Genomic DNA, 14,540 nt, shown 5'->3' with positions numbered 1-14,540 from the left:
GATCCTAAGACACTGACATCTGGCATTTTGGCCACATTTTTCGCTATAATTGAGTTGCTTTCACTGTGCTTCTCCCTGGGATTTCACTACACACCTAGGAGAAAGACAGCTGACAAGCCCAGTGTTAAAATAGAGGTCCTTCCGTGATAACAGGCTCGCTAATCCATTTGTTTGGGAAAATCCCCAATATTGTGTACCGTTTTCTTATGCATGCCCAAGGAGAAAGTATTAACAAGCAGTAAATAAAATAAGGATTGTCTATGCAAAGATCGACAAGTGACAAGTCTCCTGCTGTTCAAAAGCGCACACCTGCCAATATGTCAGACTGAAGTGACCAGCCTATGAAGTATCGAATGTGTCCCGTCCAGGCAGACAGTTTCTCATGAAGTGACCAGTCAGTCAGCCTGGAAAATAGACACTGGGTGATTAAGTGTCCTATTGCAAAGATAGTAACTTCAGAAACAGGACACTAAGGCCTAATTAAGCCTGCCTATGAGTTAATACACTCAGCTTCTCTGTCTGATCAGGATATTCTACACACACACATCTGCCCGCCTTCATAAAGCGAGTGTACCCAAACAACAGAGCACAACGCAGTTCTCGGCAACACTTCCGCAACAATGCAGAGCGATACGGCTTTCCGCAACCATAAACGACGAAGCAGGTCTCCACAACGCCCCTGCAACAAGATCACCTTCTCCAGCGGACGATGGCACAGTGATTTCGATACTTCGGCCCTGGCTCTCCTCTGGGCTCTCCCAGAACCCAGGCTTCTTTCTCGAGCCCGGCCTGTGAACTTTTGTCAGAGGAGGACAAGTCTGCAAGTCTGCAAGTCTGCCTGCCTGCCTTCCTTACAAGATCAGGCTCGGGGGGAAACACAGTGCGAGTTCGCCGTTTAGAAGGTTTTGATTAACACTGCCTGAACGCCACACGTCCACGGGGGTCTTTCACTAACTACGGGACCCCAGCGGGCCCAAACGTGCCTTTTAGATCACACTGCAGCGTCCCCGTGTTTTCACCTCGCTGTCCCCGGGCGCCGCGGCTCTCCTGTGGAGGGGTTTCTCGGGGGCAGGGGGGGTCACGCCTGTTCTGGCTTTTACCTGCGGAGCGAAACTGCTCGTTTTCATACCAGCTTTTCCCTCCCGCCTTGGGCATCCCGCTCCCGGAGCCGGATCCGCGTCCGCGATAAGCGCCGGGAGCGCCAGTCGGCAGGGCGGGAGGGTCTCTGATCGAATAATGAGTTATTGATCTCGCCTCGCCTGAAGCCGCGGTGTTGTCTGCCGTCACGATCGCCGAAGGATTACGCCTCTCTCCTCCTCTTATCTGAAGCCGCTATACATCGCACATCGAGCTGGATAAAGCGCGGTATAACAGCGCCAGCTCTCACGCTGCGTGTGTGTCTGCGGTGGGGGAGCAGAGGACTGAAGGAAGACCTGCCAACATGCCATTTTTTTAATTAGTGAGCTACTATTATTTCCATTGTTTTCTGCTGATCCCCAGGGAGTGATCTGTCACGTCGCTCGCTCCAAGCCTAGTAATCATACCCCTTTATCTCTTTATTACAGTACTTAATCTGTCTCTCGACAGGCTCTGTCAGGAAGGGAAGGGGGGGCAGTGTGTTATTGAATAATAACCTCCTTTCAATCAGACACTGCTCTGCTCTCTGTGGTTGTTGTCTGTTTGTTTTGGGGGGGGGGGGTTCCCACTGAGATGGCTGGCTGGCCAGGCCGACCCAAGCTGGGGAGGGGGCGAAGAGGCGAGATTATCTCCACAGAGACAACGAACCAGAGGACAGACACATAAAACCGGAGGCCGCGAGCGGACCCACTGTGGAAGTGCACGCTCGAAACCAGGAACGCGGGGGTGGGCTTCTTTACGCAAAGGGTTGCGGGAGTGTGGAACAATTTAAAGATCCGTAGTTTGCCGTAGCCTTGCTCTAAAGACGCATTGGGGTAGAAGGTGTTCCTCCTCCTGAACGCTGAACACTGAACACTAAAACATTGAACACTGAAAACTAAACACTAAAACACTGAACACTGAACACTGAACACTGAACACTAAAGAGGAAGACGCGTCTCTCGGCAGCACAATCACAAGCAACGCCAGTGCTCTCAGACAGCCTGCAGCCCTCCGGCCCGGCGCTGTGCGGGTACCCGGCGTCAGAACAGCACTGCGGGCTGCGCCGGGCCGAGCTGGGTGGGGTTTTTTTAATGTGGACTTTGACGCCTGTGCACATTCTCCTTCTTTAAAAGACTCGTTTCTATTTTTATAAAACCGTAAAAAAAAAACCAAAAACAGCTATTTAACAAAATATCCTTCGACGAAGGACGGTCCGCAAGCGACAATAATGTATTCCTAGTGACCAATCCGATAAAGTTTTTAACTCGGTAAACGCAGAGAGCACCGCTACTGAGGGGGCTAGGAATCACCCCCGGCGTAAAGGAGTTGGGTTTTTTTTCCCCACTGCTTTCAAATCTCGTCTTTTTATTATCTTCCTCTTGAAGGTCTTATGGTTACCATTTGAGAAAAAAAATAAAACTGGTGACTTAGGTCACAGTTTCCATGGTTATTATTTCTGCGCGGAAATTGTAGACGAGCTGAGCTGAGCGACAGGACTACAAGGCCGCTCCCGAGGGCCGGCGCGTGCCTGCAGGGATACTGGTCTCTTCCGGGGGAAGTGTGTGATATTGGCCCCCAGGGGTGCGCTGGGTCCTGAGATCTGCGCTGCTTTACGCTGTGAAAAGCCCAGTTGGAATGGATCCCCCGCTCTCACACCCTGGACCCTCCAGGATCAGGACTGTCCAGAATCCCAGGGCGTTTCTCGAAAAGAGTAGGGGTGTTACCCCGGTGTCCTGGCCAAATCTCCCCCCTGGCCTTTACCCCTCATGGCCTCCTAATAGCCCCCCTCTCTGAACTGGCTCCACCACTCTGCTCTCCTCCCCACTGAGAGCTGGTGTGTGGGGAGCGGACTGGAGCATCATCCGGGTGGGGGTACACCCTGGTGGTGGAGGGGATCCCCCTAAGCTGTCCAGCCCTGTGAGTGGGGTGTCCAGAAAGGCGCTCTACAAGTCTAAGGAATTCATTGGGCGCGCGATTCCCCGAGAGCCCCGGGGGAGGTCGCGGCTCAAAGCCAGACGAGTTTTCAAGCTCGTTTTCCTCCGATGTCATAAATAATTAAGGCAGCAGCGAGGATGCAGATACCTTATTATTAAGCAGCAAACGAGAGGGTGACCGCAAAGCATCGCTGCAGTCCGCCTCAGTGCCCGCATTTTGTTTGCCGTTCACTTGCATTATTCCTGCAAAGCGACCCGTTGTGCCCTTCGCCCAGAAACCGCACCGTCACCGCCGGGGGCTCCGGAGAAGCGCCTCTGCTCGCCAGTCTAACGATTTCGCACTGTGGTTATCGGAGCTACCGAGGTCTCCTTACGCGCGTAAAGGGAAACGATAGTTGGACACAGTCTTTATCCGTATTATAGGAAAATCATTGGTGTTTGAGAAAACGGGAGTTTTGTGTGACGTGCCCTTGCCCGGCAGCAGTTCTGTGAACACGAATCGCTTTCTCGCACACACACACACCTCTAACACGCCATCTCCGACGCTGGTACAGTGCGTGTCCATCAGTACAGGGACGGGCTCTCTGGAATCTGTTCACATGTCCCCGGCAGGGGCTGTAACTCAGATCATGACCTTAAAACCATCCTTTCCTCTCGACTGGGGGACAATGTAACTGCGATCGATTGAGCGGGTATTCGCAATACTAAGCCATTGGGGAATCGATCTGGACGGAAGATCTTGAAGACAGTGCTCACTCGATCGGACTGAACTGAACTGCTTAGTGGATCAGGAGTTTGACAAGTATCCCCCAGACCGGACCGGGGCTCTCCGGGAATTTAGGATGGGAGACTTCGGCTCCAGAGGCTGCCTTGTGCCCTGAAGACCCCCCACGCACACACACACACACGCACACACACACGCTTCCCCGCGCGACGTCGCGTCTCGAGCCCCTGCCCCTGTACTGACGCCGAAGCGCCTGGGCTGATGAAGGAGAGCGAGCGCGCACACGCACACACACACACACGCAGGGAGAGGTTGATCGAGAGAGAGAGAGAAGTCTAAAGTGATTTATCCACACCTCCCACGGCACACAGCGCCGGCACTCGGCGAGCGAGAGAGTGGTTACCTGGATACGGCCAACTTACTCCCGCCCGTTAATGGACACGGGCTCAGTCGAGCGGGCGCAGCAGCTGGCGAAAGCACCGCGCGTGTTTGTGTGTCTATTAACACATGTATTAATTAATTACTCACGCCGCGAGCTCCGAGGCGCTCCGCACGGCGACTCCTTCTTTATTTCCTGCCTCCTCCCCCCTCCTTGACAGTTATTCCGCAAGTCCTCAGTTCCTCAGACCCTCCTTTCTGGGTACGAGCCGGGCAGCTTTCCCCGAAGTCCAACAACTCCGACAGCATCTCACGGGGCGGACAGGTAAGCCCGTGTTTCTCTTTGATCGTGTGCGCCGTCTCCTTCCTGGGGGGAAATTAACGTTGGAGGGAAAAGCAAGCGCCCGGTTCTACTCTGCCGTAACGCGCAGCGTTGCTTGCCTGGGAGTAGTGCTGTTTCTTTCTTTCTAGCTTCGCAAGTAAAAACAGTGTTCACGCACGCCTGGTTTTTTTATTTTTATTTTTGTTGGTTTGTATTTATTTTCTGAGAGGTACCAAGTTTATTCGCGCTCTCTTTGAAGGTGTGCGTGTGTGTGTGGGGGGGGGGGGGAGTCTCTTGCAATGTGTGCAAATACCGGCGGAAGGTGCCAACGACCGCTAGACTGCCCACGCAATTCCGCCTCCCGACGTGTCCACGCAGAAGTGGCTTTTACCATCCGACATTCCTGAGGGCTGCGGGTCCCGAGGGGAGGATCCGAAATCGGCCTGCGGGGATGTTCCCAGCCGGGTTTGGGTCTGCGGTCTGCCTCAGTGGGGTGCAGACCCGTTTCCCCCTCAGTCTACCGCTTTAATTCAAGGGGTTCCCAGCCCCACCCGTGCTGAAGAACACGCGTGTCCTCCAGTTCGCCGATTTCCAGTTTTTCCTCTCCCCCCCCCGGGTGGAGTTTCCCGCCGGCTCTCAGCTCCGGCGGAGTCGACAGGGGGCGGGTGCGGCGTCTGGGATCAGCCCTGCGCCGATCGGCCCGGCTCAGGCATGTCAGCCGGGAGGAGAGGAGACGGACGGGGTGGGCGGGCGCATCGTCATTCCCACCCGTCTGCGCGTCGCAGCCGTTTCGCTCGGCAAGACCGGCGCAAACTCCTCATCGACTAAAGTCTAAAGTTCTGGGGGACGAGGGCTTTGGAAATGGTCCGTTTTAAGCTGGGGAAGTCTTAGGAACCCGGGTCCGAGCGCAGCGAAAGAAAGTCTAAACCAGCAGGCAGGTCAGTTAACACTGATCCGGGGGGGCAGAGGGCAGGGCGCCGCTGTGGACTGGGGCCTCCGACCACTAGGGGGAGCGCTTCCAAAACCCCTGACTGTCGAGGACGGCCGATTCCCCGAGCGCACACGCCCCGGCACACGAGAGGGGGCGGGATGACACCTGGCAAATCCGTTCGCCACCGATGGCGACACGCAGCAGGAAAGCCGGGAGGGGGGGGGGAATTGCAGAGGAGAACCCGAAACGGTGGGCTCCATCATCGGCGTGGCAACGCTGCTGCTGCTGCTGCTGGCGGTGGTTTCTAAACCGGGAGGGGACAATGCGCGGTTCCTGGACACGGGGTGGCGCCCCGGGTCCAGCTCAGACTTGGGGGCACCCCGGGTGGTTTGCCCCACCCCACCCCCGGATGTAGAGCCCAGCTGGAACGAGCACCAGGCGATGCCGGGGTCCCTCCGGGCACAGGAGTGGGGATGGCGTTCAAGCCAGCGCCCGGCGATGGGCGGAAGGGATCCCCGAGCCCCGCTGTGAGCCCTGTGGCGCAGGGGCTGCTCTGTCCCCTCGAGCTCAGCGCCTTGCTCGGCCCGCCAGCGGGGGAAACGGTCCCGAGCTCTCCCAGGCGCGGCGGAGACGGAGGCGCCCGTCTTCCCTGGGAGGAGTGCCGCCAACTGCTCGGCCCCAGTCCCGTGACCGCCGGACCCCAGATCCGGGATCAAGATCCGCTGGGAGTCCCTGGGTCCTGCCGGGCCGAGGCCGGGGACGAGGGAGGAGACCTCAAGAGACGGCGAAGCCCCCCCCCGCACAGGCTCGAGACCCGGGACGTGAGTTCGAGAAGCGCCCGCCCGTGTCGCTCGGGCGGGGAGGGCTCCAGTCCTGTTCTGGGGCCCGAGGCCCTGCGGGGGGCCGCACAGGTGGAGGTAGCTACAGCTACAGAGAGGCGGAGGCCCGCAGTGCCACGTTCTGCCCCAGATCCCGCAGGCAGACACCGAGAGCAAAGCCCGGCTCGGAGTGGAGGCCTCTGGCTTCAGGCTCCCAGCTGTGGGGAAGAGGAGGGAGGGGTGGAACTGGGAAACTGCCCCCATCAGCCCAGCCCCCGCCGGAGCGACTCGATCCGGGTCCGACTCGACCAGGGGGACACGTGCTCTTCACTGGGGGGGGGGCACGTGACAAGGAGGGCCAGACTGCCCCACGACGCAGCCTCTGTCGCCACCGGAGAAGAGCTCTCTCTCTCTCTCTCCATCAGCGCCGCTCCGGGATCTGGGAGACGCCTGGAAAGAAGCCCAATGGGCTGATTTCGGCGACCCACCCCCTCTCCCACACCCACTCTGTTTGCTCTCCTGTAAGTGCTCGTTTAGCGAGTTAGCTCATTTCAACCTAGCGAGAAAATTGCCGCTCACTTCCCACATCCCCCAGCTTCCCACCGACAACCTGCGTCCAGGAAACCCTTCTGCTCCGGCCCCTTCCCAAGAGCTGCGTTCAGGAACACGAGCGGCACGATCTTCCGCTTCAACAGACCAGGACGGATGACGCGCAGGGGCTCCTACCTGTTTTTCGGAATAGGAGTGACTCCAGGCGCCCGGCCGTGAAGAAGGGCTCCCGTTCGGTTCTGCCCCCTGCTCAGGAAGCCGCGTTTGCAGAGCGTCCGAAACAGGCTGATGTTCTTTTCACATCTTCTACACGCGTCTCCCACTGTCGAGCGCGCAGGCTGAAGGATCGAGGGCTGGGCTGTGCAGCTTTCAGAAACCTTTAAAACACATCCAGTGTCCCTGACCCCCTGTCTTGGGTCCTGGGTTCGAATTTGATTTCTTGGGGGGGGGGGGCATGTTCTCTATATGGGTTTCCTCCCACAGTCCAAAGACCTGCTGTAAGATTGTTCTCCAGTATGTGCGTGTCCTGCCCAGTGTGCACGAGCACGTGTGCGTGTCTGTGCGCCTGTGGGGCTCCAGCGTGCCTCAGATGTCCCCGAGAATAATCAAGACACAATGTCGAAGTCGAAACCACCCCTGTGACATTACTCTAGATATACTTGGCTACACCGAGAGGTCTGTAACATCGCAGGCTGCTGCAGTAGTTGATTCTCTCTCAGACTGGGGCCGGTGTCTGTGTGTGTGGCCTACTAATGTAGTGGGACCAGATAAAGAGCTTTTTCAGACTATGATTCCTGGAGCCTTTTGAGCTGCAAGACATCCTGTACATCGGCACTTTCGACGACGTGCTGGCCGGAGACTAGGCAGGGTTATAGACATATTGAGCTCGGACGTCTGGCAGCAAAATGTATTTGACATAAGGTTACAGGTGAGCAAAAAGCAAGCATGCCCTCCTTTGGTTTGGTAACCTCTTCTTAGGCTCTTATTCTACACTTAAACTGACGGAACTGCGGATTACTAGTAGATCTTAAAGAAGCACTGTTAACAAGTAGCTGAGCAGCATGCAATTGCTTTCCTACCATCTAGACAGATGTGGTCGAGTCGTGCAGTTTAAGCCATTTGGCAGTTGTACTGGGTGCGAATATTTGCACACAGGTAGGCAGGTAGGTAGATCGGCAGACCTGCCTGTCTCTGTTACGCAGCTATGCCAAGACTCTGGCACACCATCTCAGGTAATACGCAGTTTGTATGATCTCTCTCTGGGGAGCTATTTTCTTGAGTGGCACACAGTAGGAGGCGTGTCTGTCGGGGGGGGCAGCTGTCCCTCACCAGAGAGCCCCCCCTCCCCATGTTCACGACTTCACGAGGGCTGGCTGCACAGACACGTGACGATCTGCACCCCCCCCCCCCCACTACCTTTCAACACCAGAAGTCAGCGGGCGCGTTCCTGAAAGCGGCCCCATTAGTGTGAGTGCCGATTAAAAAGGCATTCGTCGTGTGCATCTGTTTGCGAGGTCGGAGCTCTCGGCGCGCAGAGAAAAGCAAAAACAACATCTGTGATAAACGCGTGCTTCACCATAAGCACAATTAGCGGTGCTTTTGCAAAACGCGCTCCGCACTCCAGCTGACAATCTGCCTCTTAGGATAAGCAGCATCACTTGACAAAAGAGGCTTTTATGTCCCCTGTACACCTGCCCCCAGTGAACCTGCGACGGCCTGGATCTGCATTTGCACGATCTGCGATTTGTAATTACCGCTCATTCAGAGGCGTTCCGCAATCTCCCGCGAAGGGGCTTCGCGCGGCGGGTGGGGATCTCACGCCGTTAGCTCCATAATCTCTGCTGAAAGACGTTTATTGGGGAGGGCGGATTGCAAGCTCTTGATCCTCGAAAAAAAAAAAAGGAAGAGTTTGAACAGCCTGCTCAACAACCAGAGCTGTCATACAGCGCGTCGCCCTGCGCCTCTCCGTCTTTAACAGGTGCGCAAACGCTTTAACGTCTCTTACAATTGCGCAGGGTGCCTGCAGAAAGCGAAGGACGAGAATCTTCTGCGCAATTCACTTAAAAAACCCCTCATTTTACCATTATTATGAACAGTGACTATTTAAAGACCTTCATAAGAGTATTCGATTCACCGCCGTATTGGTGGGCACTAAACAAAATATCTCACGAAATATCTTGTGAGTTTAATGCTCTCCTTCTGATGTCTTTATCTTCTTTGGCACTCTGGTCTCGCCCCAGTGAGATGTGCAGGTGTGTTTTGTGTAGTGACTTGACTGACTGGGACTTGCTTGTCGAGTCCTTTATCTTTCTTTCCCCAGCTCGACCGCACTGGGCGTTAAAAAACAGAACGATGTTCCACTGCATCAAACACGATGGCATCAGCTCTCGATCAGACACCTGCTCAGGGTGCCCGAGGGGCGTGGGGAGAGGGCTGGGGTTCCCCGCTCCTTAGCAACAGAAAGACTTCAGAAACTGGGGGCACCCCTGGAGCAAACTTGGCTGAAGGTGGCTCTGTATGTAAACTGACATCTCCGACAGCTCTGCAGGCCTAACGCAATCTGACGTGACCTTACCCAGCAGCAGGTCGAGCTGGGGGCACGATTCCTCGTCCAGTATTTCCACAGCTCAGCCAGGTCCTGTCCCCAGATTTCAAAACCGGACTGCCGGCGCTGGGATTTCAAAACCCAGGAACCAGCCAACCTTTGCGGACGCGGATCTCCACCTCCCCAGCCCGAGAGTGTTTGCTGCTTCCTTTGAATCCGGTGAATCCGGTGAATCCGGTTCCCATGGCCGAGATCCCGAGCTTTTAGGGCTCGTTTCACTTGCCCGGACGCATAAGCCGAAGCAAAAGCGCCCCCAGGTCCCCACGAATGGGCCGCCCTGCAAGGGTCTGGCGAGCAAGAGCTGCTGCCCGGCTACCTCATCTCGCCCTCTCGGGGGCAGTTGCTGGGCGAGGGGGAGCAGGCGAGGCACGCCCCCCGCAGGCTGCAGGGAGAATCACCAAGGCGCTGGTCCTGCCGGCGCTCTGGCTGAACGGCTGCCGGGCTGATCAGACCGGGGGGTTTTGACACAGAGGATGATGTGTTTTTGAGTGGGTCTCTGGCACAGTGCACTGCTGACTCTCGCTACGCGTTCCATTCCCCCCCCCACCTGCCGCCTTCCATCAGTGCAGCGCTGGGCTCAGCTGGTTCTTACTGAACCCATCACCCAGCGCCCTGACCGGGGGCCCGCCTGCTCTGTTCAGGCGACAGAGACCCAAATCGCCGCCGATGGAGGAAGAAGTCGCAAGAGCCGTCCCCGGAGCAGCTCGGAGAAGGGGGCTGCTTTTTTTTTTGTCCCTGTTGCTGCTCGACCCGGCCGGAGCGCCGAACCTCTCTCTTGGGGAAGATTGCACAGGTGACGGGCGAGGCAAGGCGATCCGGGGTCCCTCCGCAGTCTGCCTCTTGGGAATTCGCCGTCATCTGTCATCCGCCGAGCGGCCTGGTAATCGGTTCTGTATGCACCCTCCCCCTCCAGCTTCTCCAGAAGGGCCTCCTGCCTTCACTGCCGGGCCTCGGTGCTCCGAGCCCCCATCTCCCGATAAGGCTCTGGAGCCGGAGGGCCTGTTGGCTTTTCCACGCTGCTCCAGATTGCCTGGTACTGAAGGCGCTGCCGATAAGAAGAGCCGTATCTGATCAACAGGGCTTTCAGGCGCAGGCTGCTGTGGGATTATTCTTATCAAGCCTGGCGGCTGGAGAGCTGCTTGGCGGTCTTGTACTTGTTTCTCCATTCTCCTCTGCTCCGGGAGAGCGTTTCTCTCCTCTCACCTGAGGCCCTTCCGATGTGGTGTTTTCACAGCGGGTGTAAATCGGGGCATCCTGATTGATGGAGCACAATCAGAGAAGGGGGGAGGGCTCTGGCCCCCCGACGGGTCACGGGTTCACGTCCTCTGGGAAGCACAGCGCCACATCAGTGTGCTATAGGTCGTGCTGGGCGCACACTCGCCCTGCTCCGAAACGTTGTTTTATTAGAACCTGTCCACGTTCCAGCGAATGAAAGCTGTCCCTGGGTGCAAGGCGGGGCACACTCCGGATGGGACACCACACACAGATACACACACGCTCACACCAGGGCCAGTTTTCCCCAGAGTCCACGACCTACCGGCTGGTCTTTGGACTGTAGGAGGGAACTGGAGCGCCCAGAGAAAACCCACGAGAACATGCAAGCTCCACACAGACAGTACCCTAGGTCTGGAATCGAACCCAGGGCCCCAGCACGGCGAGGCAGGAATGCTGACCACCCCGCCACCATGCCACCACAACGACTAGCTCTAAATACGTATAAAAAGAAACCCTTTAAATGTGGAGAGAGAGGAAGTCTGAGTAGCCATCTCTCTCACCTCATTCTGTCTGCCCTTCTCTCCAGCCTGATAGGGCTGTTCCTTGCGCCGACCGTGTTAGAGCACGATCCTGCTGTCCTGCTGCTCCACGGCTCGATGAGAAGCCGACGGCTCTGCTCTCGCTCCAGGGGAGAGGGTGCTCGTGGTGTGGAATAAAGACACCCCGTCCGGGAGCCGGGCAAGGCGACGGCAGCCGGGACCGCGCTCGCTTGTTCGAGAAGGAAGGAGGCGCAGGCAGGTGTGACGGAACAGGGCGCCCCGCTGGCCCGGCGAACTCGGCGGCCCTCGCCTGTCCCGGGAGGCTGACTCCATCTGATCGCGCCGTCAATCGATTCGCTTGGCGGCACAAGATGTATTAAGCAGTGGAGAGAGGAATGAATGCGGCACGCTGAAGGCTCCGCTGCTTTCGTCTCGGAGCTGGATTAACGGGGGGAGAAGGGCGCAGGGGCAGTGTGGGGGGCTTGTCCCTGCACCCCCCAAAAAGAAGAGCAAGGAAAAACCAAATACGTTTTTTTTCTGTACAGAGGAATGAAAAGCAGACAGCCTTTTCCCCAAGAACGGGGCCATGCACCGCTGACTTATTTCATTTCATTTGATAAACCCTGTTCTGTTTTCTTCCCATTCGGTTCAGTTCTCAGCTTAGCCCCCCCACTCTGATCTTGCACGGGTGTGAAGTGGCTGGTCCCACATCCCTTTTCAACCACTGCAACGTTTTTTCCCCCCATCCTTCTCCTTCGCAAGCTCCCCGTGGGACGTACAGTAGTGCCTTCATCTGCAGGCGCTCCTTAATTGAATTATATGGCTGGTCGCTCCTGCAGAGGCTGAGGAAGACTTAATGGGGCTTTAGCCCCCGTGGGGCAAATGTCTGACACAACAGACTAAAAAACGATTTATATAAAAACTGGGGAGGCCTGGGGGCATAGTGGTCAGCATTGCTGTCTGTGTGGAGTTTGCATGTTCTTTCCAGGTTGGCGTGGGTGTCCTTCAGGTGCTTGGGTTTCCTCCCACAGTCCAAGGACATGCTGGGAGGTTAATTGGCATCGGGGGAAACTGCCCCTGGTGTCAGTGTGTGCCCTGTGATGGACTGGTGTCCTGTCCAGGGTGTACCCTGCCATGTGCCCGTTGCTTGCTGGGATAGACTCCGGCTCCCCGAAGAGTGAAGGGGTACTGTGAGACCCCGACAGAGAAGAGAAACAAGCATTTATGAGGTCCAATACCTCCGTCGGCCACAGGATGTTAGAGGTCACAGGTCAGGCCAGGGAAACTAACTAAATACAGGCTTATGTCCTCACCTTATCATATAACATAGGCAGCAATGGGCACCAGAAGCTGGCAGGTTCAAATCCTGGGTGGCACAGCTGTTGCACTTCGCTCCGATTGCCTTCAGTAAGAATGCTCATTTGCATAAGCTGTATAAAACAGTGGACTGGGTAAACGCGTCAGCCAGATCAAGAAAGTAATATTACAGATTGTTAAGAGCTGTAGCTTGTATTCTGTAGCGATCGTGCTGTAGTGACACCAAAAGTATTGGAAATCTTTCATGTTTGGAGGTAGTACTGCTAAGTACTAATTACCCGAACAAATAATGCCAGTTATCTATGTTTACATTGGCTACAGTGAATGAAGTTTGGCCAGAAACTTATCTTCCCTATTACAAAATAAGATAGGAAAATCACAAGTGGGCATAAAACATGCAATAATTTTTTTTTATATCTGTAAGGCCCTACCTTGTTTGGCGCAAAGCTATTTCCTGGTAATGTTGGGAAAAACCAAACCAGCAAAAGCAACTTTCAATACATACTGTACCTTCCTCAGTTTCAGAAAGGGAGGGGTAACCTTAAAAGCCTGCCCTCTCCCGGAATCACGCAGTCAGGTGGGACCCCAAAAGAAAGGTGGAAAACTCCTCCTCACAGCTCCAGGAAATGAATCTGTAAAGAGGTCTGGTGTTGATTGGAAACGGATGAAAACATTTTCATGTGCAAAGCTTAAGAAATGACTAATTCTGACGAAGTCCAGTGAATCTGCAACACTGCTGGACCCAGGCCAGAGCAGTTCAGCCAGACACAGCCAGAGCATGACTGAAACATGCTTTTGAAAATGGATTAGGGTGCACGCCTGCGCCTTCTTAATTCTGCTAAATGCATACATCAATTAAAAGGACAAATTGAGACAACAAAGCAATCTCTTACCACCAGACATTTGGCTGCAGCTTGTGGGGACCAGGTGGATGAAACAGGCAGTTCTGTCGCTTTGCGAGGCTCCATCTTCTGGGAAGAGGGAGACTGGCTGTTAAAGCCGTGATTAATGTTGCACATTAGTCTTGAACTCTATTTGGCTGCAGAAGGAGAGCGACTATTTTAGCTTCGCCACCTCCTACATCCATGACAGCAGAGGGCAGACTCCAGGGTTTGTGACACACACAGTGCTTTGATTTCATACGCGACCACAGAGGTAAGGGCGTTTTTTAATCTATATTAGATATACGCTCAGATTCATAAGCTTTGAAGGCTTTTAAAAACACTATATACAGGGCCTCCCTGGGGCTGAGAGTCAAAATGTACAAAGTGCTGCACATGGAGAATATCCACAAGTCCTGCAGGTAAACTAGCAATACTGCTGCACTCCAGTGGAAACACACTGCCATCCTTGTAAGGTAGGAAAAGCCTTTTGTCCTGCATTTCCCAGAGGCACGTGTAGTGGATTTCTCTTAATTGCCCCTAAGGAGTTTCTGTCATGCACTTGAGCTGTGTTGGTGATAAGGACCTTAAATACCCTCCTGCTGACAAAAGACCCCCAGGCGAGACAGTGCTGCTGCTGCCCCTGATTAGATCAATACATACAGATGAAGCACACGGCCATTCGAAAAGAGCAGAGCTGGAGAAATACCCCAGATCAAAAGGATCGATCGCTCGGTGTGCAGGCAGATCGACCGATCCCTCACCGCCTTGATGAGAACCCACAGATCGATCCCCCGGCTCCGCTACAGCGCCGAGCCCCTCCTCGCCTGCGCGGGCGCCGCTCCCAGCCTCTCCCGGGCCGAGACGGGTCGCTCGCCATGCGTCCGGCGCTCCGTCACATCTTCATCCCGAAGGATGAAGGGCGCCCGTCCCTACGGCAGCGTATGCCGAGGGCTGGGCCGTACCGGATAGGTCACGGTCCGGTGACTGGCATTTGGAAGATAAGCAGAACAATATCGCAGAATTCAGCGCCCCCCTCCACAGACACGCAATTCATTCAGCCCTGTCAGCCCTGACACTTCTTCTCACCTGGAAATGGCTGTTTTCACGTTTGTGACTGGCTGTCATTAAACTACAACATGCCAGGGGTTAGACTCAGTCTTACCCTTAAACCTTATCATCTTTATCGTTGTTAGGCTATATTTAAT

This window comes from Atractosteus spatula, chromosome 13, assembly GCF_055471065.1.
Source record: "Atractosteus spatula isolate fAtrSpa1 chromosome 13, fAtrSpa1.hap1, whole genome shotgun sequence".
Classification (NCBI taxonomy): Eukaryota; Metazoa; Chordata; class Actinopteri; order Semionotiformes; family Lepisosteidae; genus Atractosteus; species Atractosteus spatula.
This window is presented reverse-complemented; position numbering follows the sequence as displayed.